The 27,379-nt window shown below is 36.0% G+C and overlaps 1 pseudogene; it reads left to right on the top strand.

Annotated features, from left to right (window-relative positions):
* Nucleotides 1–27,379, top strand: part of LOC105731951 (KICSTOR complex protein ITFG2-like) — a 47,503-nt pseudogene that overhangs the window by 1,365 nt on the left and 18,759 nt on the right.

Raw genomic sequence — 27,379 nt, 5'->3', positions numbered from 1 at the left:
CTGGATGTCCTTGTTAATATTCTATCTCGTTGATCTATAGAATCGTTAGCTCTTCTTGTTACATTGATCCTTTTGCCATTATGTAATGTCCTTCTTTGCCTCTTTTGCTCTTTGTTGCTTTAAAGTCTACTTTATCAGAGGCGAGAATTGCATCTCCTGCTTTTTATTTATTTGTTTATTTTTACTCTCTGATTGGTTGATAAATCTTCCTCCTTCTCTTTGTTTTGAGTCTTTGTGTATCGTTGCATGTGAGATGGGTCTGGATGCAGCATAGCAATGGGTTTTGGCTTTTTATCCGATTAGAATATATATAACTTTAATACTGGCATTTGATGCTAGCTGGCTGTTTTGCCCATTAGTTAGTGTAAATTTTTCATTGTGTTAATGTTCTTTTCTTTTTGATATATTTTTGGAAAGGCTGATATTGGTTGCTCCTTTATACGTATAGTGCTTCTTTCAGAAGCTCTTGTAAAGCAGGCCTGGTGGTGGTGAACTCTCTAAGTACTTGTTTGTTCACAAAGGATTTTAACATTTCATCAAACCTTTTTTCAAGGTTCTTAGTCTCTTTGCATTGGGTTAGAACAAGTTCTTTTAATTCATAGAAGTTTCTTATCACCCACGTTTTGAAACCTGCTTCTGTTATTGGAACACACTCATAATCTATTAAGCCTTGTTCCGTTACTGATGAGGAATTGCGATCCCCTGTAGAGTAAGAGGCATTCTGATTTTGAGTATTCTCTGCCTTTTTACGTTGATTTCTTCCCTTCATTATATATTTATCCGTCTGTTGTCATTGTAGTTACCAACTTTCTAACTAGGTCTCTGAGCAGACATCCAACTTGTTGATTCCCAGCGCCGAAATCTGAGCAAACCACTGCGCCGGCCAAAACAGCGGTGTTAAGATGGATGGTGCTTTTCTGCCCAGGAATCTCCGGACTCTGCACCAAAAACTGGCGCGCTAAGGCACCAGCAAAACCGCCGCGCCGGCCACAAGAGTCGCCCTGGCGACCCATGGGGCTCCTCTGCTGGGAATCTCCTGGTCTGTGAGCAACAAATATTCGTCTGAAAGTGTGGCGTCCTCTCGTTCTCTGCGCTTTCACTGGGAACTACGAGCCCGAGCTGCTAGTGATCAGCCATCTTGGATCTCTCTCTCTCCCTTATTTTGCATTTCTAGCAGCAAGTTTCTGTCTTGTCAATTAGGCATTTAAAATTTTAAATTCTCCGTTCCCCAAGGATAGGAAACATTGATCTTATAGGAAATATGTAGCTATATTGAGAACAAGTTCTGAGATTAGTGGGAGCCAAGAGCTGTAGCAAAACGCAACCATTTGTGTTGATAGAGCAGGCATTCCACATTCTGTGGACTCAGTGTAGTTGCTGGACCAGTAGTATCAGTATCATCTAAAGACTTGTCAACAATGTGATTTTTTAGGCTCCACCTCAGGATCTACAGAATGCAAAACTGAAGGAGTGAAGCCCAGCAGTGTGTGTTTTAATCAATCTTTGATTCCGATGTCTGCTCAAGTTTGAGAACTGCTGTCATAGGTTGTGTAGGAAATCCTTCCTAAACTAGGAATACACTAGGAAGGATTTCCTACACAATCTATGACAGCAGTTCTCAAACTTGACTCAGTAAGAACTTAATTTCCATCCTTTCTACGCAATCTATGTCAGTAGTTCTCAAACTTGACTCAGTAAGAACTTAATATTGAGCGAAAAAGGCTTGCACAGCAGGAAAAAAGACTCTCAGCTGGGAATGATAAAGAATAGATGTCATTTAATTTGAAATAGGAGCTGTAGAATGAAGAGTATTTTCTTAACCACATTGAAAAGTGTTCCAAGCACTTTTTTCATGAGAGTAAACTGGAAATGGATTACCAGAACTCATCTCAGAATCTGCATAGTTCATTGTATTTAAGCATGTATGATAAGGTGTTCTTAGCTTTCATTCTAAAGGTTGAAGATCACCTTCTTATATTATGCTGTGTCAGCAATGGGATTGGTGTGCTATACCTGATGATTGCAGTCACACTCAGGTATGCAAAACAAGCAACCCTGACAGAATATTATATTAAAAGCAGAAGACTCAACTGAGGACAAAACTCAAGAGGGAAAATTGGAGGTACTCTTATGGCAGTTCTGACTTCATTTTAGTTTTAATTACCGAGTATTCTGGCATCCGGCAATCGACAATGATAAAGATGTGACACGCTCTGTGCATTTATACATAGCCTCCTGAGTTTCATTATTGCCTTTATCAAAAGAGTAAGAAGAAAATTTACTTTTTGTCTTGTTATTATATTCCATTGAAATATTTTCCCAAATATAAAAGCAGGACTGGAAGAAGCTCGATATTTGCATCAGCAGAAAGTCTCCATAGTCTTCTCAGTTTTTCTAATTCCTTTTATTTTATTACATGGTCTTGTACTTTCTGCAGCATACAAAATTACTTTAATTAGCAACAAAAATACCACATACCTGACTGTGAATAACAATTATATCTTTGTACTGCCTACTCTTCAGCTAATATAAAAAAAGAAGTGATACTTTTGATACATGAATTAAGATTACTCTATTTCTCTATGATTTTTAAATTATATACCTCAATTAAATCTGACTACCAGGAAATAATTGGGCAGTGGGAGCCTAGTGTTTTGCAAAATTGCTTTCACTGATCTATTTTGCTGATTCTTAAGAGTATGACTTTTTCCTCTTTTAGTTATTTTAAAATACACAATTATATTTCTTTTCTTTTTCCTTATTTCCTTTCCTTTAACTCCTTCCCTTCTTCCCTCTCTCTTCCCCTTCCTGTCTCCCTTCCTTCCTTCCTTTCTCTCTCACTTTTTGAAGATGAGTACAGGGAACAATATTGAAAACTCTCTATTACATTCTTTATACACATTTCATTGTTAAAACGCTATTCTTATCTTTAATTTTATCTATATTGAGCACCATGCAGAAAATTATCTTTAGAATTTAGTACCAGAAAAAATTTGCTCTTGAGGCACTGGTGTTTTTCTTCCTTATTGATAGTGAGAAGTATATGACTGACTTCTTTTCTTTTTACCTATGTTTAAAACAAGCCTCAAAGCTAACTATTAAAGGCAGCTTTCTGGGCCTTCGGAATGTTCATATACTTTTTTCATAGTTCTGGATATGTAATAAACTTTCATTTCATTTATCATTTTTACATGATTAAATGCAAGAATGAAATAAAAAAGGTTACTTATAACTTATAATCAAGTAACTTATAAGCTTAAGAATTATACTCATTTCCCAGATAGCAACCCAAATGACACATCTTAGTAATCATATATCCACATATGGAAAATAGAACCCAATTTTTAAAAACATTAATTTAACCATGGCCGAAAATAATTTTCAATGTGCTATATCCTCAATTTCTTAGAATCTTACTAATTGGTTTTTATTATTGTTATTAATGATTTTGGAGCTACAGTTGTGCTATCAGTTAATGCACGATACTTATATTGTTATTGATGTTTTTGATATGGGCACTCAACCCAGAGAAATATTCACCTGTAGTTCTAAAAGGATCCATCTTAAACTTTAGAGCAATTATTCTAAGATCTCAATAAGAAAACTATGATTCAATGAAGTTTTAGTTCATTCATTTTCACTGTTACATAATGTTCATTACTATATTTGTAAAATCTATTTTTCTGTCCATAGATCCTTCAGTTCATAATAATATTTACTTCTACACACAGTCTTATAATGAACATTCTAGTGAGGAGCCTTATTAATCATTCTTTTAGCAAAGTTTTGTGGGTGATAAAGCTTCTTAGATTGGAAGCCTAAAAGTATATTTATTTTTCATTGGCTGAAAATAATAACTTATTCAGATAAAGAACTTTAGGTTGACAGTTATCTTAGCTTACCACTTTGAATCTATGACTAATTTTCTTCTAGATTTTGTTGCTAGTGTCATGTCTGCTTTAAGTCTAAGTCATCACTTTGTGAGAAAGCTCTCTTTGTAATATGGTAGTCTTTATGTTTTTTAGTATGTGTTTTCACTGTGAATATTCAAATCCTTATAAAATAGTCTTAGCACTATATTTTAGAATGTAGAAAAAAACCCTGTTATTCCCTCTGTTCTCTTCTGTTGGAATGTTTATTAAAAGTAGGTTTAAAATGTTTTTCATTAGAATATTTTAAGTGCTTTTTCATAACTTTTAATTTCTTTTCTCACTGTGATATTTTCTTGGTAAATTCATTATTATTGTGCTCCATTCTGATTAATTTCTCTTTGACTTCTATTTAGAGTATATTTCAGTATATTCTATTTTCAATTAATAACTATATTTGTATCCATTTATATTTTATATTAGTTTATTTCTCTATTCTTTTCCTTTTCCCTTTAGTTTTATTTTATCCCTAAATACCACAGAACATTTATTTTAAAATCATTTTTGGATTACTTTATTTTCTTTTTATCAAGATAAATTAATCTAGTGATTTTCTTGGCTGTATTTATGGATTTTCTTCAGGTGTAATGAGTGTAATATGCAGACTTATCTTGATTAGAACATTTTTCTTTGATTTTTCACTCATACTTAAATACTTACCTCTCAAAATATAATATTGTGGTTATTTGGGAGCTGACTCCTTCCAGCTCCATGAAGCTTTCACTCCTAAACCAGACCATGTCCAAGGTTTAAATCTCCTGTGCCATTTTAGATTATGATTAGGTTTGTTCAATTTCTAGCTGGAAGATGATCATTTCTACTTTCTCTTATTTTCCTCATTAAAAAACTTTATGAAAGCAATGTCCTTGCATAAAGACAACAGCTTTTTAAAAAGTCTATCTTTGTATACAAAGGAAACCTAATCTCTGTCCAGTTGCCAAAAAATGAACTTAATGCTGCCCCCCAGTCTCTGTGGGTCACTTTGAGTTTTCATTTTCTCATAGGAATGTCACTTCAGTCATCTCCTCTCCCGTGTCCAGATCCAGAGTCCAGAAGGCTTTAGCCCAACCTGCTTCTTTGGTATTTGGTTCTGTCTTTGAACTACAATGACATGTTACCATTATATTTTTTTAAAAAATTAAAGTTATGTCTTTTTAAATTATATTTAAAATTATTTGATCAATTATTTATATATGTTTGGAGCTGAAAGTTTGTGTGTGTGTGTTGGGGGATGTGGGTATGTGAAGAGTATCTCGCAGATTCATCTTACCTGGGGGCTGTTTCTTAATTTCATAAACTTTTTTCACATATAAGGATAGCGACTCTTATTGTCAATTTTCTACAAATATTTTACTCAGCTTGTCCCTTTTTAAACTTTATTTTTTCTGTTTTAAATTATGATTTCTGTCTTTACTATTGCACTTAAGAAATATTAACCTGTATTTTATTCTAGTGCTTTTAATATTCTTAATATTTTTAAATGTCTATATGTTCAATTTTTCTAAAATATATTTTGTTTTGAAATAGTAATATACTATTTTTCCAAAATCATTAATATGTTGTTAAATATACATTTTGATATATCTTATCAAAATATGTTAAAAAACCCATCATATTTTCACTGAATTAAAATGTCTCATAATATAATACATTCTAACATTCTAGTTTATGCTAAATGATTCTTTTTTATTTTCTTAAAGATGGGGTTTCACTATGTTGCCCAGGTTGGAGTGGCAATTTACAGGTGCCATAACAGTGCACTACATCCTCTAACTCCTGGGCTCAAGTGATTCTCCTGACTTAGTCTCCTGAGTAGCTGGAACTACAGGCAAGTGCCACTGCACACTGCTCTACTAGATGATTCTTCATATTACAGTCTAATTAACTCTTCTATTTTTAGTACCATTCATTACTTTGTATTGAATTTTAATATAGAGGGGCTGCTTTGCCAAGTTGCAGACACATGGATAAGAAAGACCAAACTGTGGACCCTGGTGGAGTTTCCCAAAGTGTTGCCTTCTGAGACCCAACTTGAATAGCCAACCGTGCCCACCTTCTTCTGTATGTATGGTTCCACAATTTCCATTTCATGCTCTGAAATGAATTATGAGAATAGATAATTTGCAAATCAGTAAGTTATAGCAGAAAGACTGATAGGTACAATGTATTCCAGGAAGGTCCTATCTTTCCTCATCTGTAAAATAGGAATTATATACTCACTGAACAAGGATTTTGTGAAAATTCTACTTAATAAATGGAAGCAACAAGAACATTTATCATCCTAAGAAGTAAATAATTAATAGAAAATAATTATTGTGTGCAGTACTTTTTTTCTTCTGAAAATCAGTGATAAAATGTAGCATGCAGAACTACAGGTGGATATTTTTCTGAGTTGAGTACCCATACCAAAAACTTCAGGAATAACCGATGAAAAGCAGCAGTAATAACTGATGAAAATAATGAGGGCATTTTCAAGGGCCTATTGAAAAGTATTTTCAGCCATGGTTAAATATTGTTTTTATAAAAAATTGGTTTTCTGAGTTCTATATGTGGGCGTATGATTATTAAGACATAGGTCATTTGTCTGCTACGTAGAAAACAAGGAATGACAAAATGAGGAAATTTCTATCTAAAGCTGAACTTTTTCTGAATCTTAATTCCTGAAGCAAAACTAAAAGCAAAAAGCGAGTTTTTTAAACCATTATCTTGATGAAGTATATCTATACAAAACTAATATGTTATACAAAATATTTCATAAATTTAATGCTCCATAGCTTGAGTTATAATAAAAAAAGAGGATTTCACTCTTTTAAGATGGATTGAAAAATAAAGACTTATTTGGGAAGAATATAAAAGAGAAAAAATATTAGGCACTAAGATACTACAAGGAACTTTTCTTACTTATTTACAATAACATTGTTAGAGTGTTAAAGGTCTAATTACAAAAGCAATATATGTTCATTGTAAGAAACTTAAACATAAGTAAAAGTGTAAAGAAAAAAATTACTCATCAACCCACAAGACATACAAGACAGTCATTTTTCTAAGGATAATGAGTAAATATGGGATCACACTTGCCAAATGATTTGGTAATAATGTAACTGTAACATTTAAAATATTATTTTATGTTGTTTAGTAATACAATTTTACTAGTTGCATAATAATCCACGTATAGTATTTTTTAGAGATTTTCCTATGTAGAACATTTAGGTTGTTTCCAACATTGCACTATGATATGTGATACTGCATTAGAGGTACTTACTAAGTAGAAGTTAGGTTCCAATGTCAGCATGAAAGGCAAAATCTCAAATCAAAACTGTATCTAAAATTCTCTTAAGCAGTTGCCACCTGTGATATTGATATTCTGCCTCTTAATAGATCAAACATGGTCAACTCTTCGTTTAGAGTGTCAGAGAGTATTATTTTTATTGTATTTTGTTTACAGGTTGCCATTGACTTTTTTTTTAAGCAAAAGAGTTGTTTATTAGAAGATTATCAAGAGATTATCCTTCACTGGGAACCAATGGGCAATAGGATTTGATAAATGAGCAAAAACCATGAGGCATTCAAAGGCCAGGCTCCATGGATAGAGTCTGGTCCGTGCTTCAGTGCTTCTGCTATACTAGATTGGGACTTCAAATAGCTATTCTGTCTCTGCATCCTTTTCTTTTGATTGAAAGTTCTAGTGGATTGAGCTCAGGTGATGTCGTCCACTGTTTAATTGTACCAGGAAGCAGACAAAGAAATATATTTTTTTCTTTTTGGTGGGACAAACCATCAGCAACAAGAGATAGGAACTGACCTCCCATGAGAAACTTAATCATGGGGAAATTCCACCCAAAGGGAGATCAGGGTACTAACAAGGGTTGGGACAGCATTTGGATACCAGGAAGCCAAGAGCAACAAATATTGTAGTCTAGCAGAAAAAAAAAGGTGTGTGTATATGTGGTTAAGTGCTAAAAGAGAAGTTGGCTAGAGTTTACAGGTCACCTTGTGTGAACTAGAATACTATTTAGCAAAATGACAGCTCATTGTTGTGAGAAACACTCTGGGACATAGCCCTCATTTTGTGTTCACTCTTTAGCTTAAGCTCATAGAATGGAATGACAGGATTTGTAATTATTATTTTTACAAAGCATTTAAAGGTCAAATTTATGTAAGTTAACTGTGTATATGCTGGAACTTCACCCTATGAATAACAACTAAAATCTTTTCTGAGATAAGCAATTTCAGAATATATATTTCTGGGGGATATCCAGTTCTACGAAGTCCTAACTGGATAGAAATAATTTCTTGACTCAATTCCAGGATAGTATTTAGGGTGCACTTGAAGTAGAAATTTCATGAGATAGTAGATGTCTCAATAAGATATACAAAGATTTGCCATTTTCTAGTATTTTACAGCTTTCGGTAACTTTGTCTTCACTTCATTTGGTCTCTCCAATTTTCCTGATAGGATTGTGTCCATTGGTCCTGAATTTCATTATATATTTTATTCTCCACTTCAATGCATCCTTTTCCCTCTTAGCACACTTTTACTTCACATGCAGAAGAAGCATTCAACTCCATAAGATAAACTACTATGCGTCCTGGATTTTCTTTGACTTCCATGAAAATCTTAGGCTGAAACTCATTCCATTCTCATCCTTACCCCTTCTTCCTTACTGGTCCTTCTCTTAGGACTTTGGAATCATGTCATACCTGCTTACTCTTTATAAAATGATTTCTCTCACTTTCATTTCACTATCAAACTTCTGAATAAAAAGCCAACACCTTCCATTTTTTCAGCACTCACTCTCTCTTTGAACTATTGTCACACTTCTATCTCAAAACTGCTTTTCTGATAGTCAATAATGAACAAGTAAATTCAGGAACACTTCTTGATCTGAACTTCTTGGAAACTTGAGCACCAGAGACCATACTCTCCTTCAAAATGCAGATATGTATTACTCATTAATTTAGGCCAAATATTTTTAAGTTCTTTACATATAGTAACTCATGTTGTCCTCACAACACCTTTTGAGGTAGTACCATGATTGCCCCCGTTTTACAGATGAGAAAATTGAGGACCAGAGAAGTTAAATGCTTTTTGAAAGACCAGTTCAAACGTCCTTGATTCTTTGCTCTCTCATGTATTAGACTCCTTTGCTGGCTTGCTCCTGGCTTCCTCCTTCCAGCACCCTCGGTGAGCATTCCATTCCTCAAGACCGCTATTAGTCCTCATTTTCTCTCTTCATTCATGTACTTGAAATAAAGTGATCCTATATTGTTAAGAAGATTATCATCTTATTGAAGATCAATTCTTACTACTCTTGTAACACATTCTGTTCATTTTAAATTCAAATTTCTGGTTTATTTGACAGCTCACATCTAAAAGGTCATTTCTTTTTTCTTCTGCTATTACATCTAATGTCTATTTTTTTCTTTTCTTTTCTAATATCTATTTTTTAAGGCCTGCCCTTTACTGATCCCCCCTCCCTTGTCTGGACTCTGGCAACATTTATTGTCTGAAACAATCTATTTGGTAATTAATGACCTCTTGCATTTTGTATTTGTTTCTTACATGTATCTATTGTACTTTAAAACTGTACAGAAAAATCTTGGAAGGATATGGATCTGTGTTTTAGTTATTTTATATTCTTTTTCTGTTGTATTTACCATCTAACATAGTAGTAAATACATGAAAGCTAATTTATCAGCTGAGTTCTTTTATTACAAACTAGAGAAAAAAACTTTGGATAATATGAGCAAAAGCTAAATTGCAGTGAGGATTTTTGAAGCTCATGTCATTGATAGATAGAGGACTAATGGTCCATTAGCCACTGATAAGAATGCTGCCACTGGTCAAGATGGAACTCCAACTCCTTTCAACATCTTAGACTCTTTGCCAAAGATTGAAATTATAGGAAAGAACATCTAATGACCTGCCTGAGATATCATGCCTATTCCCCCACTAAGGAGAAAACGTCAGGAACCAGCCCAAATGCCCATCGATGATAGACTGGACAGGAAAAATGTGGCACATATACACCATGGAATATTATGCAGCCATTAAAAAGGAGGAGTTCACATCCTTCGTAGGGACATGGATGAACCTGGAAAACATCATTCTCAGCAAACTGACACAAGAACACAAAATCAAACACCACATGTTCTCACTCATAGGCGGGTGTTGAACAAGGAGAACACATGGACACAGGGAGGGGAGCACTATACACGGGGGTCTGTTGGGGGGGAGGGGGGATAGTGGGGGGGGTGGGGAGTTGGGGAGGGATAGCATGGGGAGAAATGCCAGATATAGGTGAAGGGGAGGGAAGCAGCAAATCATACTGCCACGTGTGCACCTGTGCAACAACCTTGCATGTTATTCACATGTACCCCAAAACCTAAAATGCAATTAAAAAAAATACATGAAAGCTAATTTATCAGCTGAGTTCTTTTATTACAAACTAGAGAAAAAAACTTTGGATAATATGAGCAAAAGCTAAATTGCAGTGAGGATTTTTGAAGCTCATGTCATTGATAGATAGAGGACTAATGGTCCATTAGCCACTGATAAGAATGCTGCCACTGGTCAAGATGGAACTCCAACTCCTTTCAACATCTTAGACTCTTTGCCAAAGATTGAAATTATAGGAAAGAACATCTAATGACCTGCCTGAGATATCATGCCTATTCCCCCACTAAGGAGAAAACGTCACTAATTAGAATCTAACCAGGTTGCATTAGATAGAAAAGAGGTAATTCCTCCAAAAGAAATTCCTTTGCTCTTAGCAAAGGTGTTAGAAGAGGAAGAAAGATATTGGGAAACAAACAACAAATAAGTTTGTAATAGATGCTGAATACACATTTACTGAAGAATTAGTAAACTTGTGACATTAATCCCCACATTTAGGTTTAGTTTTGCACTATTAGCCTGATGTATTTGTGTTTATTTTTTTCTGTATGGAACTGAGCCAACATGCATATGATAATTGGGGACTGGAAATATTCAGGGACAGAGAACCATGCAAATCAAGAGCATTATAAGGATGAATTTAGAACCTCCAACGACAGCAGGCCCTCATTTGGATGCTTGGATTCTAAAATGTTTGGTAAAAGGTAAGTCAGAGCATTTGGTCATATGGCATCTAAACTATACTTCCACCTATATCTAAAATTTAGGGTGAGGCTGCATGATAGACATACTGGTTTCGAGGTCAGCATGGTAAATTGAAAAGAGTTCTAGTAACCCGGCTGTTCACTGTTAGGCATTCCTTTCCTTCTCTGATTCCTTATAGGAGAAAGAAGGAATTGAAATATATGAAATTTAAAGTGCCACCAGTTAAAAATCCCATGTTTGCAAAGAGAAACGCTCATTCATATTTTATACAGTTTCTTAAATTACACTTTAAGTTCTAGAGCACATGTGCAGATCTTGCAGGATTGTTACATAGGTATACACATGCCATGGTGGTTTGCTGCATCCATTCCCCCATCACCTACATTAGGTACTTCTCCTAATGTTATCCCCAATCCCCCCACCCCCTGCTATCCCTTCCCTAGTCCCCCCACCCCACAACAGGCCCCAGTGTGTGATGTTCCCCTCCCTGTGTCCATGCGTTCTCATTGTTCAACACCCACTTATGAGTGAGAATATGCAGTGTTTGGTTTTCTGTTCCTGTGTCAATTTGCTGAGAATGATGGTTTCCAGCTTTATCCATGTCCCTGCAATGAACATCAACTCATCCTTTTTTATGACTGTGTAGTATTCCATGGTGTATATGTGCCACATTTCCTTTATCCAGTCTATCATTGATGGACATTTGTGTTGGTTCCAAGTCTTTGCTATTGTAAACAGTGCCACAATGAACATACATGTGTGTGTGTCTTTATGGTAGAATGATTTATAATCCTTTGGGTATACACCCAGTAATGGGATTGCTCAGTCAAATGGTATTTCTATTTCTAGATCCTTGAGGAATTGCCACACTGTCTTCCACAATGGTTGAACTAATCTACACTCACACCAACTGTGTAAAAGCATAGCTATTTCTGCACATCCTATCGAGCATCTGTTGTCTGCAGATTTTTTAATGATCGCCATTCTAACTGGCATGAGTTGGTATTGCAATATGGTTTTGATTTGTATTTCTCTAATGACCAGAGATGATGAGCATTTTTTCTTATGTTTGTTGGCTGCATAAATATCTTATTTTGAAAAGTGTCTGTTCATATCCTTTGCCCACTTTTTGATGGAGTTTTTTTTTTTTTCTTGTAAATTTGTTTTAGTTCTTTGTAGATTCTGGATATTAGCCCTTTGTCAGATGGGTAGATTACAAACATTTTTTCCCATTCTGTTGGTTGCCAGTTCACTCTAATGATTGCTTCTTTTGCTTTGCAGAGGCTCTTAAGTTTAATTAGATTTTATTTATCTATTTTGGCTTTTGTTGCCATTGCTTTTGGTGTTTTAGTCATGAAGTCCTTGCTGATGTCTATGTCCTGCATAGTATTGCCTAGGTTTTCTTCCAGGGTTTTTATGGTGTCAGGTCTTATGTTTAAGTCTTTAATCTATCTGGAGTTAATTTTGTATAAGGTGTAAGGAAGGGGTCCAGTTTCAGCTTCCTGCATGTGGCTAGCCAGTTTGCCCAACACCATTTATTAAACAGGGAATCCTTTCCTTATTGCTTGTTTTTGTCAGGTTTGTCAAAGATCAGATGGTTGTAGATGTGTGGCATTAGTTCTGAGGCCTCTGTTCTGTTCCATTGGTCTATGTCTCTGTTTTGTTACCAGTACCATGCTGTTTTGATTACTGTAGCCTTGTAGTGTAGTTTGAAGTCAGGTAGATGCTGCCTCCAGATTTTTTTTTTCTCTTGGATTGTCTTGGCTATGTGGGCTCTTTTTTGGTTCCATATGAAGTTTAAGGTGTTTTTTTCCAGTTCTGTGAAGAAGGTCAATGGTAGCTTGATGGGGATAGCATTGAATCTATAAATTACTTGAGAAGTATGACCATTTTCATGATATTGATTCTTCCTAACCATGAGCATGAAATGTTTTTCCATCTGTTTGTGTCCTTTCTTATTTCCTTGAGCAGTGGTTTGTAGTTCTCCTCGAAGAGATCCTTCATCTCCCTTGTTAGTTGTATTCCTAGGTACTTTATTCTCTTTGTAGCAATTGTGTATGGAAGTTCGCTCATGATTTGGCTCTCTGTTTATCTGTTACTGGTGTATAGGAATGCTTGTGATTTCTGCACATTGATTTTGTATCCTGAGACTTTGCTGAAGTTGCTTATCAGTTTAAGGAGATTTTGGGCTGAGACAATGGAGTCTTCTAAATATACAATCATGTCATCTGCAAATAGAGACAATTTGACTTCCTCTTTCCATAATTGAATACCCTTTATTTCTTTTTCTTGCCTGATTGCCCTGGCCAGAACTTCCAATACTATGTTGACTAGGCGTGGTGAGAGAGGACATCCTTGTCTAGTGCCAGATTTTGAAGGGAATGCTTCCAGTTTTTGCCCATTCATTATGATATTGGCTGTGGGTTTGTCATAAATAGCTTTTATTATTTTGAGATACATTCCATTAATACCTAGTTTATTGAGAGTTTTTAGCATAAAGTGCTGTTGAATTTGGTCAAAGTCCTTCTCTGCATCTATTGAGATAATCATGTGGTTTTTGTCTTTGGTTCTGTTTATGTGATGGATTATGTTTATATATTTTTGAATGTTGAACCAGCCTTGCATCCCTGGGATGAAGCTGACTTGATAGTGATGGATAAGCTTTTGTATGTGCTGTTGGATTCAGTTTGCCAGTATTCTATTGAAGATTTTCGCATCAGTGTTCATCATGGTTATAGGCCTGAAATTTTCTTTTTTAGTTGTGTCTCTGCCAGGTTTTGGTATCAGAGTGATGTTGGTTTCATAAAATGAGTAAGGGAGGATTCTCTCTTTTTGTATCATTTGGTATAGTTTCAAAAGGAATGGTAGCATTTCCTTTTTATATGTCTGGTAGAATTTGGCTATGAACGCATCTGGTCCTGGACTTTTTTGGTTGGTAGACTATTAATTGCTGCCTCAAATTCAGACCTTGTTATTGGTCTATTCAGGGATTCAACTTCTTCCTGGTTTGGTCTTGGGAATGTTGTAAGTGTCCGAGAATTTATTCATTTCTTCTAGATTTACTGGTTTATGTGCATAAAGGTGTTTGTAATAATCTCTGATGGTAGTTTGTATTTCTGTGGAATCTGTGGTGATATCCCCTTTATCATTTTTTTATTGTATCTATTCGATTCTCCTCTCTTTTCTTTTTTATTAGTCTGGCTGGTGGTCTAGCTATTTTGTTGATCTTTTCAAAAAACCAGCTCCTGGATTCATTGATTTTTTTGAAGGGTTTTATGTGTCTCTATCTCTTTCAGTTCTGCTTTGATCTTAGTCATTTCTTGTCTTCTGCTAGCTTTTGAATTTACTTGATCTTGCTTCTCTAGTTCTTTTAATTGTGATGATAGGGTGTCAATTTTAGATCTTTCCTTGCTTCTCATGTGGTCATTTAGTGCTATAAATTTCCCTCTAAACACTGCTTTAAATGTGTCCCAGAGATTCTGGTACATTGTTTCTTTTTTCTTATTGGGTTCGAAGAACATCTTTATTTCTGTCTTCATTTCATTATGTATCCAGGAGTCATTCAGGAGCAGTTCATTTTCCTTGTAGTTGTGTGGTTTTGAGTGAATTTCTAAATCTTGAGTTCTAATTTGATTGCACTGTGGTCTGAGAGACTGTTATGATTTCCGTTCTTTTGCATTTGCTGAGGAGTGATTTACTTCCAATTATGTGGTCAGTTTTACAGTAAGTGTGATGTAGTGCTGAGAAGAATGTATATTCTGTGGATTTGGGGTTGAGAGTTCTGTAGATGTCTATTAGGTTTGCTTCGTCCAGATCTGAGTTCAAGTCCTGGATATCCTTGTTAAGTTTCTGTCTCCTTGATCTGTCTAATAGTGACAATGGAGTATTAAAGTCTCACACTATTATTGTGTGGGAGTCAAAGTCTTTTTGTAGGTCATTAAGAACTTGCTGTGTGTATCTGGGTGCTCATGTATTGGGTGCATATATATTTAGGATAGCTAACTTTTCTTGTGGCATGTATTTTATATAGTTTTAATGTGGCTGATGGTTAATTATTACTTGCTGGATATAGTTATGGAATCTCCATATTCACACTGGTTAAGGAGGTAAGAACTCTTACCAATATCAGAGGAAGCAAGTGAAACAAAAATCTTACTCAAAATTATCCATCTGCTAAATGAAAGGAGTATAATTAGAATTTCCTTAAATTCCATTTGTTGACATTTGTTGATTCTCTGCAGTTGTCCCAGCACTGAAACTATTCTAAAGTTATTTCAAATATACATATTTATGACAAATGACAAAGCCATTCAAATAAGAAAGTAAGAACTCTTCCAGAAATATTTTATTTATATTTCATCTCCCTTCTAAAACTCAGTGGTATAGTTTCCTTGAATTGTTAATCAAGTTTTTCCTAAACATCTAGTCTTATTATCCATATATTATCTTGATATTAAATAGTATAATACAGATGATCTAGTATAAAGGAAAAACTAAAATCTCAGGCTCTAATGTCAGACAGACCTGGGTTAAAACGCTTATATGAATTATGAGGCTTCTACGTAGGAGGAGGAATAGATTTGTTTGGAAGGTATATAATTTGAGAGTAAAGAATGAGACCTTTCAGAGCATGCTGAATAACAACAGAAGCAGGGAGCAAGGACAGGAGTTTGTTTCTTTCCTGATAGAAGGAGTGGGAAAAAGGGCCAAGTCTAAAATTGGTCAAATCCAAGGAATACATTGTGTGAGTAAATTTCTTGATGGAGAAATATCTGTCTATAGCTGAAATCAAGGTAGGGCAAAAGAGATGATACATGCTACAATGTCTTATTTACTTTAAACTACTTCAGCATAGATAGTACGATATGATGTACATTCCAGTTACCTTACATTTCTACTCTAGAAGTAGACTGTTTACTGAACAATGCACCTTGCGGGGGTCGTTAGCTAGCTTGTACCTATAGTTCTCTGTACTTCCCTGAACACCTGAGACTTTTCATTCTGTTATTACTATAGTATTATATTGACACACTCTATTGCACTTATCTGTATATGTATCTGCTTTTCTTATTTGAATTTGAGGTTTTGGTATGGATGATCCAGGACCATGAACTTATATATTTTTGCAAACTTAACAATTATCAGGGTGCCTGGCACACAGTAGATGTATCATAAAAGTTTCTGAATAAGTGGTGGAACAAATGAATGAAAACTTTTTGAGATCTTTGTTTTTATAGTAGTCACGCTAGTTCAGATACCAGGTTAGAGAGGTCAGTGGAGCTAGTGATGTAGTTTAGCTGTTTGCTTGCATTTCATCCTGTGTGAAGATCTTTGTTTTCTTTTATACTACCCTTTTCTCCTAAAACAATAAAAGTGGCTTATACATATACATAAATTACAGTAGGATAAAAAATAAACAGGTGAATAAATATAAGTGAAGGTAAAATCAATATAGGAAATTAAGATATACCAGGGATACAGCTGACATAAAAATTTCATACAACAAATATGCTACATATTTGATAAAAATTGAGACATGATAGTGGTTCTGAGATTCCCTTTAACAAAACAAAGACAGAAACAAGCCCAGTAGCAAAACTTATGGTGTTGATGGACTAAATACAAACCATATACTGAGAAGATTGCCAATTTTTACTTGATCCTTAATTAGGCTTTTGGACATTGTCATACCTGAGAAACATTTCTACCATAGGTGTTCTTCACTTTGTTTTTCAGCTTTGGTATTTGCATTTTTTAAATCTCTGTGTTAAATTTCTCTGATAAATTTCTAAATTTATTCTCTGTTTACTTGAAGTTCATTGAATTTCCTTAGAATAGCTATTTTGAATTCTTTGAGTGATTATACCTCTCCATCACTATAGGGCAAGTCTCTAGTACCTTAATTTGTTTCTTTGGTGAAGTCCTATTTTCCTTAATTTCCTTAATGCTTGTGGACATGTGATCATGTCTGCACATTGAGGGATTAGGTATCTATTTCAGTCTTCACAGTTTGGATTTGTTTGTGCCTGTCCTTCTTTAGAGGCCTTTCAGGGACTCTAAGCAAACTGATTGCTGTGTTCCCTGATTCTCTGCAGTTGTCCCAGCACTGAAAGATATTCAAAGTGCAAGCTTATTCCAAGTCTTGCAAGGACATTGAAATTGATGCAGCTTTCTGGCCCAGATGGACCTGGGGAAGACCCAAGTAGGATACTGAGTCTGTGTGGGGATGCTGGCCAGGATCCTGAGTCCAGAAGACTTTCCCACTGGCCAGGGGTGTATCTCCCAGCAGATCTTTAAATAGCCATACTCTAGAGTAGTATGGGTCACCAAATTCAGTAAGAGACACTGGAGTAGTGGAACGAGTCAACAAATTCGGTAAGAGACCTGGAGTTTGAGACTGAGATTCTCCCAGGATCTTCTGTGGGAAGGAGGCTGATGGGTCTATCTTTTTGGCTAAGACAGAGGTTCATCATCCAGCAGGTCTCTGCATGAGTGGTGTTATTCCTCAACTTCAACATGAGGAGCAAAAGCTGAGACTATACTCTCTCAGGATCTACTGTGAAATTGAGGCTGGTGTGCCTATCTCATTGACTTAGGTAGGTGTGTATCTCCCAGCAGGTCCTTGCACAGATAGAAAGTTTTCCAACTGCAGCAGGAAAGGGTACAGAGAAGACTGGGCTCCCTTGGGAACTACTGTGGGAAAGAGGCTGAAGAACCTGGTCTTCATGCAGAGGAATGTGTGTAACCCAACAAGTTTCTGCCTAGGTAGGATAGTTTCCTTTCTGAAGCATAAGGGACCAGATAAGGCTATTTTATTACAGTAATTAGTTGGTAGTACTTGAATTGAGATCATCCCTATTTAGTTCATACAATGAATCCATGTCATCAGGATGTAAGATATTATTTCTATCAAACTAAAAATTTGAGAATGAATACTGATCCTTATACAACACATGGGGGCTGGTGGCAGACAGTTAGGGAAAAACACTTTTTAATTTCTAACTCAAAACTTTCCTAGAAGCCCATGTGACTGAAATATAAAGAAATACTTTTTAAAATAAAATATTTATTTGTATTTACAAAAATTACTTGCAAAATTCAGCTTTTCAGCCCAAGAAGGTGGTCTATATTGCAGAATACTTTTAACTTCATAGGATATGTAAATTAATGGGATGTGAAACCTGCATTCTTTTGTCTGTCTGAAGTTATGCACTGCAAATTTCCAGGGGGCTTGGTTTAAGATTTAGTGTGTTGACTGATGTTCACCAATAGTATGCACCAATAAATTAATTGCTTGAGGATTATCTTCTCTTTCAATATACAGTGGTAAATATTAGAGCAGAGAACATCAAAGACAAGAAATGTCCACAAATCTGAAAGAGAGTATTTTGAGATAAGTTGATGAATGAAATAGAACAAAGCATTCCACAGCACAGAATCAGTTCTAGGAGTTGTACTGGGGAGGAACTCTTCTAGACAATAGCAAAGAGCAGCTACTTCCAAGTTACTTCTATGTGATCTGAATAAGCCAGATACCAAAAGTAAAAAGACATTATGAAAAAGGGAAATTACAGGGCTGTTTCACTTATTAATATAAATACAAAAACATAAATTCAAACAGTGTCTAAAACTAATAATGAACTATAGCCAATTTTGGTTTATCCCAGAATAAAAGGAAGGTTTAATATTAAAAAATTCATAAATATGTCCAACCCCTCAATATATTAAAAGAAACAAGAGGAAAAATCTGATTATATTTAATACCCATTCATTATTTCAAAACTCTTTATAGTTTAGAAATAGATTAATAGAATTCCTTAACCTGATAGTAAATGCAGTGACATACCATAGCACTCAAAAAAAAAAAAGAACCAGAGTGATAAATCTTGGCATTATACTATTAAATGACATTCTTTTTATAAGGTCAAACAACTAAAGTGAAACAACATACTTTTAAGGATACATAGATGCAAAAAAACTATATTTAAAGGAAAGTCATGGAGTGATTGACATAGGATTCAGGAGGATGGCACTTTAAAAGGGGAATGCCAGGGAGCTAGGCTGTAGAGGCTAGATACTTATCTGAAGAAATTGACTCTTGTTTGAGATGGTGCGTTCAAAGCAGATTATTACATAATTAAAAGCAAGAAATCAACCAAATAAAATCAGCAGGCTTGAAATGATGACCACATATCATCATGAACCACAAATTATGATTAATCCAGTTTCCCGTACAAGAGGCCATATGCTGAAAAAAAATTTGATTAAGGATTGCAAGATTTGAAAACCATTTTATACTGACAATGAGAAGACAGTAATGAAAATGAACCTGGGGACATAGAAGAGAAAAAGAATAATCAAAGGAGCAGGTTATGCTGAGCAGGCGGGCTAGAACCTGAGCACTGGGGGAGATGAGCCTCTGAGAGAGGGCTTCTCTCCCACCCTATCAAAAAGAGACGAAGTGAATGCTGTGGTCGTGAAAATCTGTGCATAATAGGAACTTTCAGGAGCTCGCCTCTTATGACAAATATTTTCTCTTTAAAGTGGGAATCAATGTCATTTTCTGAGTGAGAGGGGTGGTGGCAGGTAGGAAGCATAGGGAGAGCTGTGAATGTTTGAATCATAGTGGTTAAGAACTGGCTCCACATCAGAGATACTTAGGTTTGGATCCTGGCTCTCAGAGGGTAGTATGGATGTTACCATATTTATACATTTCTACCATGACTGTGGTTCTCTTCCTCCTTTTTTCTCTTACCCCCTCCTCTTTTTTTTCAGCATCTTCCTTACCATTCTTCTTCTTCACTTCTAGTTAAAAAAAGATGAAGAGATAGAGGATGAAGAGATAGATAGATATGATCAAGAGTATATATAAAGAGGGGTGGTAAGAGGAGGGAGGAATAGTAGCAAAGAGAGGATTGGAAAGATTTATGGGGAAAATCAGTGTGAAGAAACTGAATTGGTCTGAGATCATGATCACAGAACTGAAAGACTTAATGTTTCAAGAGTGGATAATTATATGATAACAAGTTTACATATCTATCTATGGAAGTAGTTTACTAACATAGAATTATGATGATGGAAATGAGAAATTAAAAAACATGCTAAGGTTCATCTGGGTCATTCATGTACACACTGATATTAGTAAAGTTGCTGGCAGATCTTGGGGTGAAAGGAGGACATTAAACCAGATGCTGAAGGCTTGCATGAATGAGAAGGCACAGTTGTTTACACTTGCTAAATTTATTACAGTGATGATCAGGAACCATTTTATTCCTAGGGGCTTCAGGCTGAAAGTGTGATTTCTTGCCGTGTACTTATTTTCACACCATAACACATTGGATGTGGAAGTTATTAAAAAGGAATTTTAAATGAGGTAAAGAATGCTTAATGCAATTCTCATTATATAGCTAACATTAGATATTGTGAGAATTATGGAAGTAACATACCCTGATCTAAAAGAATTTTTAATTTGCAGAAGTTACATTTACACATACAAAGCAATTTGAGAATAACAGACTAGTATAGGGTACAAAGTGAACAGGTGAGTAAATGTGTAAACATTTAGGGTACAAAGTGAACAGGTGAGTAGGTGTGTATAACAGGTATTTGGAGAAGGGATAGGCCAATTTTATTAGGTTCTTATATGAACTTTGAGGAAAATAAATGATGGAGACTGCTTTAGAAACTCCTTTATTTATATGGCTTAGAACTACATTTTATACAGTTTTTTAAAGCTAAGATTAAAACAAAAATTTTCCAAACACAGGACATCCATTTATTCTTTATTCTCTATTGAGGTGCTCTTTAATTATCTAAAATTTTTAAAGTTTTCTGACTCAGAGGAAATTTCTAATATCATTATCTTCATCCTTTCTTTTCTCCAAAGTATGCACCCTCTGGTTTGGGAATTCAAAATGACATTACTCATAAAAAACAACACACAGAAAAAAGTCTGATTTAATGGAATGCAGGGGAATGTTTCCTTAGGTTTCTTCCTGAAGTTTTCATTATTTCCAGTGATATATAACTGAAGGAAGAATTCATTCTCTGCAAGATCTGAGTAGATATATTTTTCATAAAGAAAATCAAGTGGTTTTTCACAGAGGTTAATAACAATAAAACTATATAGTTCATCAAAATTATGCTCCTTGGTTACTTGGGAGAGTCCACAGTGTGCCCTAGCCAAAATGCCTTTTCAGCTAGTCACTATATTGTTATTCAGGTTTCATTGCTAGGATACGTGGCCTATTGCCAAGACATACCCAATAGTGCCACAGGCAGTGGTAACTCTTTGCCAATGGAAAATTCTTATTGATTCAGATAAAAAAGGGAAGGGATCTTAATTATTGGAATAAGGCCACAGCAGGAAAAAGGATATTTGTTATCACAATAATAACCTCACACTCAGCAAGCCCCTTAGAGGGAAAAATTAAGAAAATTAGAAAATTAATACTTTCCTTTAATCTGCTAACTAAGAAAGCCAAATAAAAATATTGACAGTTTTGGCCAGGTGTGGTGGCTTATGCCTGTAATCCTAGCACTTAGGGTGATGGAGGTGGGTGGGTCACCTGAGGTCAGGAGTTCAAGGCCAGTTTGAACAACATGGCAAAATACTGTCTCTACTAAAAACAGAAAAATTAGGCTGGTGTGGGTGCCTGTAATCCCAGCTACTTGTGAAGTTGAGTCTGGAGAATTGCTTGAATATGGGAATCAGAGGTTGCAGTGGGCCAAGATTGCACCATTGCACTCCAGCCTGTGCAGCTGAGTGAGACCACCTCTCAAAGAAAAAAAAAAAAAAAAAGACAGTTTTACTATTTCTATCATAGTTCTATTTCAACAGTCAATAGTGTGGTCCAAAAACTTTGGCTTAAAAGTGAGGGTATATGAAAGACTGTCAAAGAATTTACTGTGGTAAGTGGGAAAATAATTAAAAAATTAAATTTCACAAAGCATACACAAATTTCAATAGCTGAATCAACCAAGCAGAAGAAAGGATATCAGAGATTGAAGATCAACTTAATGAAATAAAATGAGAAGGCAAAAGTAGAGAAAAAAAGAGTGAAAAGAAATGAACAAAGCCTCCAAGAAATATGGGATTATGTGAAAAGACCTAATCTACATTTGATAGGTGTACCTGAATGTGATGGAGAGAATGAATACAAGCTGGAAAACACTCTTCAGATTATCCAGGATATTATCCAGAAGAACTTCCCCAACTTAGCAAGGCAGGCCAACATTCAAGTCCAGGAAATACAGAGAACACCACAAACATATTCCTCAAGAAGAGCAACTGCAAGATACATAATCTTCAGATTCACCAAGGTTGAAATGAAGGAAAAAATGCTAAGGGCAGCAAGAGAGAAAGGTCGGGTTACCCACAAAGGGAAGCCCATCAAACTCACAGCGTATCTCTCCACAGAAACCCTAAAGCCAGAAGAGAGTGGGGGCCAATTTTCAACATCCTTAAAGAAAAGAATTTTCAACCTAGAATTTCATATCCAGCCAAACTAAGCTCTGTAAGAGAAAGAGAAAGAAAATCCTTTATGTACAAGCAATTGCTGAGAGATTTCATCACCATCAGACCTGCCTTACAAGAGCTCCTGAAAGAAGCACTAAACAAGGAAAGGAACAACCAGTACCAGCCACTTAAAAAATGCAGCAAATGGTAAAGACCATCGACACAATGAAGAAAATGTGTCAACTAATGGGCAAAACAACCAGCTAGCATCAAAATGGCAGGATCAAATTCACACATAACAATATTAACCTTAAACTTACAAGGACTAAATGCCCCAATCAAAAGACACAGATGGCGAATTGGATAAAAAGTCAAAAGCCATCGGTGTGCTATATTCAGGAAACCCATCTCATGTGCAAGGACACACATAGGCTCAAAATAAAGGGATGGAGCAAGATTTATCAAGCAAATGCAGAGCAAAAAAAAGCAAGAGTTGCAATCCTATCTCTGATAAAATGGACTTTAAACCAACAAAGATCAAAAGAGACAAAGAAGGGCATTACATAATGGTTAAAGGATCAATGGATCAAGAAGAACTAATCATCCTAAATATATACATACCCAATACAGGAGCACCCAGGTACATAAAGCAAGTTCTTAATGACTTACAAAGAGACTTAGACTCCCACACAATAATAGTGGGATACTTTAACACTCCACTGTCAATATTAGACAGATCAATGAGACAGAAAATTAACAAAGATATCCAGGACTTGAACTCCAATCTGGACCAACCTGACCTAATAGACATCTACAGAAATATCCACCCCAAATCCACAGAATATACATTATTCTCAGCACTACATGTCACCTACTCTAAAATTGACCACATAATTGGAAGTAAATCACTCCTCAGCAAATGCAAAAGAATGGAAATCATAACAAACAGTCTCTCAGAACACAGTGCAATCAAATTAGAACTCAGAATTAAGAAACTAACTCAGAACTGCACAACTTCATGGAAACTGAATGACTGGCTCCTGAATGTTGACTAGATAAACAATGATGAAGGCAGAAGTAAAGATGTTCTTTGAAACCAACGAGAATGAAGACACAACATACCAGAATCTCTGGGACACATTTAAAGCAGTGTCTAGAGGGAAATTTATAGCAATAAATGCCCACCAGAGAAGCAAAGAGAGATCTAAAATTGACACGCTATCATTGAAACTGAAAGAGCTAGATAAAAAAAAAACACAAAAGCTAGCAGAAGACAAGAAATAACTAAGATCATAGCAGACCTGAAGGAGGCAGAGACACAAAAAATCCTTCAAAAAAATCAATAAATCCAGGAGCTGGTTTTTTGAAAAGATCAACAAAATAGACCGATAGCCAGATTAATAAAAAAGAAAAGGGAGAAGAGTCAAATAGATGCAATAAAAGCAATAAAGGGGATATCACCACTGACTCCACAGAAATACCAGCTACAATCAGAGATTACTACAAACAACTCTATGTACATAAACCAGTAAACCCAGAAGAAATGGATAAATTCCTGGACACTTGCACCCTCCCAAGCCTAAACCAGGAAGAAGTTGAAACCTTGAACAAACCAATAACGAGGGTGGAAGTTGAGGCAGCAATCAATAGCCTACCAACCAAAAAAAGTCCAGGTCCAGACAGGTTCACAGCTGAATTCTACCAGATGTACAAAGAGGAGCTGATACTATTCCTTCTGAAACTATTCCAAACAATACAAAAAGAGGGAATCCTTCCCAAATCATTTTTATGAGACCAACATCATTCTGATACCAAAACCAGGCAGAGACTCAACAAAAAAGGAAGACATCAGGCCAATATCCATGATGAACATAGATGCAAAAATCTTCAACAAAATACTGGCAAACCAACTGCAACAGCACATCAAAAAGCTTATCCATCACAATCAAGTAGGCTTCATTCTGGGGATGCAAGGCTGTGATTATCTCAGTAGATGCAGAGAAGGCCTTTGACCAAATTCAACAGCCTTTATGCTAAAAACTCTCAATAAACTAGGTATCGAAGGAACATATCTCAAAATAATAAAAGTTATTTAGGACAAACCTACAGCCAATATCATCCTGAAAGGGCAACAACTGAAAGCATTCCCTTCAAAATCTGGCACTAGACAAGGATACCCTCTCTCACCACTCCTATTCAATATAGTATTGGAAGTTCTAGCTGGAGCAATCAGGCAAGAAAAAAAAAGGGTATTCGATTAGGAAAAGAGGAAGTCAAATTGTCTCTATTTGCAGATGACATGATTGTATATTTAGAAGACCCTATCATCTCAGCCCCAAATCTCCTTAAACTGATAAGCAACTTCAGCAAAGTCTCAGGATACGAAATCAATGTGCAGAAATCACAAGCATTTCTATACATCAATAACAGACTAACAGAGAGCCAAATCATGAGCAAATGCCCATTCATAATTGCTACAAAGAGTATAAAATACCTAGGAATACAACTAACAAAGGATGTAAAGGACCTCTTCAAGGAGAACTACGAACCACTGCTCAAGGAAATAAGAGAGGACACAAACAAATGGAGAAACATTCCATGCTCATGGTTAGGAAGAATCAATATCATGAAAATGGCCATACTGCCCAAAGTAATTTATAGATTCAATGCTATCCTCATCAAGCTACCAATGACCTTTTTCACAGAACTAGAAAAAACCACCTTAAACTTCATATGGAACCAAAAGAGAGCCCACATAGCCAAGACAATCCTAACCAAAAAGAACAAAGCTGGAGGCATCATGCCACCTGACTTCAAACTATACTACAAGATTACAGTAATCAAAACAGCATGGTGCTGGTACCAAAACAGAGATATAGACCATTGAAACAGAACAGAGGCCTTGGAGGCAATGCCACACATCTACAACCATCTAATCTTTGGCAAACCTGACAAAAACAAGCAACGGGGAAAGGATTCCCTGTTCAATAAATGGTGTTGGGAAAACTGGCTAGCCATGTACAGAAAGCAGAAACTGGACCCCTTCCTGACACATTACACTAAAATTAACTCCAGATGGATTAAAGACTTAAACATAAGACCTAACACCATAAAAACCCTAGAAGATAACCTAGGCAAAGCCATTCAGGACATAGGCATAGGAAAAGACTTCATGATTAAAACACCAAAAGTATTGGCAACAAAAGCCAAAATAGACAAATGGGATCCAATTAAACTCCAGAGCTTCTGTATAGCAAAATAAACAATCATTAGAGTGAACTGGCAACCAACAGAATGGGAAAAAATGTTTGCTATCTATCCATCTGACAACAGGCTAATATCCAGAATCTACAAAGAACTAAAACAGATTTAGAAGAAAAAAACAAACAATCTCATCCAAAAGTGGGCAAAGGACATGAACAGACACTTTTCAAAAGAAGACATATATGAAGCCAAAAAACAGATGAAAAAAGGCTCATCACTGATTATTAGAAATATGCAAAGCAAAACCACATTGAGATACCACTTCATGCCAGTTAGAATGGTGATCATTAAAAAATCTGGAGACAGATGCTGGAGAGGATGTTGAGACATAGGAACACTTTTACACTGTTGGTGGGAGTGTAAACTAGTTTAACCGTTGTGGAAGACAGTGTGATGCTTTCTCAGGGACCTAGAAACATAAATTCCATTTGACCCAGCAATCCCATTACTGGGTATATACCTAAAGGATTATAAATCATTCTATTATAAAGACACATGCACATGTATGTTCATAGCAGCACTGTTTACAATAGCAATGACCTGGAACCAACCCAAATGCCCATTGACAATAGACTGGACAAGGAAAATGTGGCACATATACACCATGGAATACTATGCAGCCATAAAAAACAATGAGTTCATATCCTTTGTAGGGATGTGGATGAATCTGGAAGCCATCATTCTCAGTTAACTAACACAAGAACAGAAAATCAAACACCGCAGGTTCTCACTCATAGGCAGGTGTTGAACAAAGAGAACACATGGACACAGAGAGAGGAGCATCACACACTGGGGTCTGTTGGGGGAGCCAAGGGAGGTACAGTTAGGGGATAGTGAGGTTGGTGAGGGATAACATGGGGAGAAATGCCAGATGTAGGTGACGGGGGGATGGAGGCAGCAAACCACATTGCCATGTGTGCACCTATGCAACAGTCCTGCATGATCTGCACATGTACCCCAGAACCTAAAGTACAATTTAAAAAAAATTAAATTTCCCAAGAACAGGCAATGATAGCTCTGCCAATAGTTTTGAATATAAATTTGTTTCTACATATGTCTCTTGGGAAAACCCTTCTTTGGAAATAAGTTTCAACTTCCTTTTCCTATTTCTACTTTTTCATTGAGTGGAAAATATTAAAAAGTATGCTTGATGAAGAACATCTATGGATTCGAGCACTTCCATAGAAAATAAACTTTTAATCAAGTACTGTTTCCATGTGAAGTACCATTGGCAGAGAGAACATGGGAGAAGGGAGGAAAACTCTTACTGCCTTAGACTGGAGAAGTGGTGGCGTGAACAGGTGTGTGCCTATCCTGTTTTTCCTCCTATATTAACAAGAAAATTGAGCAGGGGGAAGACCCCAAGAAACTTTAAGGCTTTGATGATTTCTTCTTTTCACTTCACAGCCAGAAATACCCAATCAGGCAGATAATTATCCCTGTGGGCTATTTCTTGGGTGCACATGGGTTGAAGACTCAGGTGAGTAGGGATAAGTGTAGTGCCGCCAATTATAGGTTTTATTTCTTTCAGGCAGCAGGTATTTTCATCAGGCTTACAGCGAGCTGAAGGTAGGGGTCAGCTGTTCCTCCTAAGAGGAGATGGGTTGGGAAGGGTGAAAAGCCTGG

This window comes from Aotus nancymaae, unplaced genomic scaffold (genome assembly GCF_030222135.1).
Source record: "Aotus nancymaae isolate 86718 unplaced genomic scaffold, 86718_ANA_hifiasm-v0.15.2.pri h1tg000014l, whole genome shotgun sequence".
Taxonomy (NCBI): Eukaryota; Metazoa; Chordata; class Mammalia; order Primates; family Aotidae; genus Aotus; species Aotus nancymaae.
The sequence above is the reverse complement of the archived record's forward strand: the minus strand, read 5'-3'. Positions and strand labels throughout refer to the sequence as shown.